A 3,966-nucleotide genomic window follows, 5' to 3' on the forward strand; every position below is an offset into this window, starting at 1 on the left:
CTCAGTGCAACTCAATTGTATTGCTAACGCAATAAATTGATAGTTGTTCATTGTTACATAAGGCGTAGTTATTTTGCACGAAATAATCCCTATAGACCCTAAACTTGGCATTGAATTTATTGACAAATATCTCTAGGATTGATTGATGTGTTTGCTCTTAATCCTGGAGAAAATTATTAATTAAAGCACATATTACCAGTAAACTATTTTGTGCTTACATCAACATTTATTTATGAGTAGGAAAATATTTCAGATTAGTCATCTATTGTTTTGCCAGAGTAGACAATGATGTGAATGCATTGATGGACTTGCATTTACATGCTAATCAATATCAGTCGTATTTTCTTTATCAATTCCATTGGTTGTATGGTATAGCTAAAAAAAAAGATATCAATATTTTCTCCCCCAATGCATTGAAGGGAGATTGTTTTATTCTTCTTTTCTGTGCAAAAGAAGGCCCCCAAAACACCCAAGTACAGCTCAAAGACCTTTTATCTATTGATCCCAGGCTGACAGGGGGGATGGGAATGACACAGGAATTTTTATCAAACTTGCATTTCATTCATTGATTTGAAAGTACATAATTGTCATCGAGAAATATCAGTATAGGCTAACCCCTTACCAAAAAAGCACCAACTATCCCAAGCAAAGTTCTGCCTGCGTGTCTACACTACGTGTTCACTTTTCACATTCAGTAGAAGGAGAGTGATTGCATGAGAGAGAGAGAGAGACAGCTTGAAAAACTTTCATTGAGCATATCTGAAGCTTCTCCCTCAGCTGAATGAACTCACTGCTGCATCTCCTCGCTCTTGGCTGAGCCATGGGGGAGAGAGTGAGGAACCCAGGGAGGAGGAGAGAGGTGGACACATTCTCTCTTACTTTTCCAAAGAGGCATAAATGTGTGCCGATATTATAATGGTTAAGAATGATGATACATAACATGATAAATCATATTAAAATAAATAGAGCAAAATTTACAAGACATGACAGCTAGGCACGATGGAATCTCTTCAAATTAAGATGAAATAATATAAATTACTTCTTTTAAAATTATTCAACTCATAGTTACTTCATCACTATTCCAATTCGTTCCATATATTCAAAGAGACCAGTATTTAAATCATTAAATCTAGCTTCCATTAATATTGGCTATGTAAGGTTCCGCAAATGAAGTAAATATAAAATAGTTACAAATGAACTTTCATGATGAAATAAAGCTGATTTATTGGAAGAATTTAACCTTTGCGGGAGGGCTGAGTTCTCTCCTTAGCATGACTGCTGGACTGAGTCCCAAGAGACCATCTCAGCAGGGACTCCACATTATCTAGGACTCCGAGGTTATTTGGACTCCCTGCTTTCCTGGTTTAAAACCCTCCTGGGGGCATTGGTTTGCTTTGGATTACCACAAAGAGACGTAATGTATGAGGAGGGGCAGAGGTGTGTACCAGCTCCCAAGGGGCAAGGTGCCAGAAATACATTTATGGCATTCATTTGTTGGCATAGAAAAATCTCTGATAGACAATTCCATCATTTGTCTCCCTGGTCAAGAAACGTAAAGTCGTATATTTCTTGCGTTACTATTAGAGATGGGTAGAATAGCAGATTTCTAGAGCTCCAATATCGAATTTGAATATTATTTTGTTGAATACTTTAGTTTCAATGCAGTAAATTTTTCTTAAGGACTTTTGCGATTTTTGCTTCTAGGGGGGGCAGCTGCCCCCCCCCCTCCTGCCCCTCACTGGGTATGCATATGTTTACATATGACAGTCTTAATCAATGAATTTAATACGATCGCTTCTTGCTTAATCTTGATTTATGTAACTTTTTGCACACAGTCAAGGCTATAAGATGCCTTAGTTCATCGCAAAAATATCTTTTTTAAGTCTATAATCATTTTGCCCGCCCAGCATCTTCACTTTTCAGCGACTTTGCAGCGGATGAGTGTTAAAATATCTCCAGCGCATATACAGTATATCTTCTGCATTCCCAGCCGTGACGTCATGCTCCCTTATCCCCCTCACTTTCCCACTGTGCAATGTTGGCCACAGCGTTCCGCCCGAACGGTGGGTCTACTCGCTTATATGGTCTAAGTTTACGATAAACCAGGTTTTTCTCCTCGCCGATTTTTCGAACACATTGAAATATAAATCTAAGGGTATTCTTAATCACGCTAGCGGTCGTCGCGTTATTACTTTCGATACTATACCAATTGAAAGTTGAGGCAATGTGCCAAAATAGAGCACCAACATTTGCGTGATGTTTTTTGAAATTCGGTCGTAGGCTATCTCGAGGTAGGAATCCCAAGCCGCCTAAGCGCCGGAGAGCATGATACAGTTCTAATTAACTCCAAACAGGGGCGGATCCAGGATTTCTTTCTTGGGGGGGAAGGCACAAGGATACCTTGTAATACAAAACGGGGTACGTGCCCCCGTCTGGATCCGCCTATGACACCAAATCATTACAGGCAACCTCAAGGCCGTAGCCAGGAAATATTTTCGGGGGGGTTTTATGGAATAGTAGACAAACATAAAATTATTTAAATAAGATAAATAAAATAGCGTATACGGTTAACTATATACGTATTTATTATAAACCCTTAAAGGATAATATAAACATATTATTAAATAATTAAATTTAGCCTTCTAGATTTCTTTGCAGCAAACAAATTAATTAACTCCTCGGTGTCGATGTCTACTCTGCGGCAACGCACAGATGGTATTAAAATATTGAGAAATGATACTGTGTCTTTGTGATTTTGTAATCTCGACGTAAGCTCATCAATGAAATCATCCAAAAGTGGAATCATTATAGTAATTCTAAAATAAGTCTCAAGCTCTTTTGTGTTGTAGTTCAACCTATGCTCTTGGCGGGCTGTTATTCGCGGAATTTTCATTTCCTCGTAAATAGTTCTGAGTAAGTTCTCCACGTTCATGAAAAGTTCAGCAAATTATTTATCAACAATTTGACAAACATCTTCAATAGTCTTAATAATTAAATCGACATGTTGTAAAGCTGCTGCCAAATCTCATAATGGAGATTGGAGTGTTCAGCATATAGCGACAGTGTGTAAGGGAACAACATTCCTAAGCAATATAAGCTCACAACAAAATCACTTGAAATGACCGATCTTAGAAAAGAATCAGCCTTTAAAGATGTTTCAGAATCCATGTCACTGCATAAGTTGTATGGTGTACGCACAATTGCTTTATATATTTCTTTAAATCTTAACAACCCATCATGATTTTCAACCCGACGGGCCTGGCTCATTGCCGCAAGGCTTTTCCATTGCGTTTCGAGGAAGTTTTTTTCGATATTCTGTTTTAGGCACTTTGATCATTTTTCCTAGGACTAGATAAAATTTCCAATCGATTTTATGATTCCAATAGCATTTCGAATAAGCTGAACCTGGCAACAGTGATGCAAAGCTAAATTCAGATCCGATTTTCAGCTATTTGCGCAACATCAGGTTGAGATTAAAAAAAATAAATATTTATTAATTTTTTTTTGCCATTTGAAATGCTGAACAGACCTGAAAAAATTAAATTGACTACGTAATCGTCATATTTTCGAAACTGAAGCTATGATTTGAACTCTCGAGCGAGAGCGCTAAAGCGCGTGTTAAACACGCCAATCATTGAATACCAAGGATTTCAACATTGTACGTACATTCTGGGTTAGAATGGCCTCGTTCATTAGTATAATGTACTTTGACGGTCTATATTGCGACTCATCAAAGCTCGACGAAGTATTGCAGGTAATTTATTTTTAGATCGGCAATAGAGGAACCGACACCCGTGGCGTTCAAATTACGCCGCACGACCGGCCGTGTACATCGTGCTTCGCTTTTCTTGAATGGTCTCATGTATTCATACAATGTAATTTTCACTATCTGCAGCGTGATTTTTTTAAGTACAAATTATTGTAGAAAAATGTTTTTAGATCGGCAAGAGGAAACCGACACCCGTG

This window comes from Ischnura elegans, chromosome 9 (genome assembly GCF_921293095.1).
Source record: "Ischnura elegans chromosome 9, ioIscEleg1.1, whole genome shotgun sequence".
Taxonomy (NCBI): domain Eukaryota; kingdom Metazoa; phylum Arthropoda; class Insecta; order Odonata; family Coenagrionidae; genus Ischnura; species Ischnura elegans.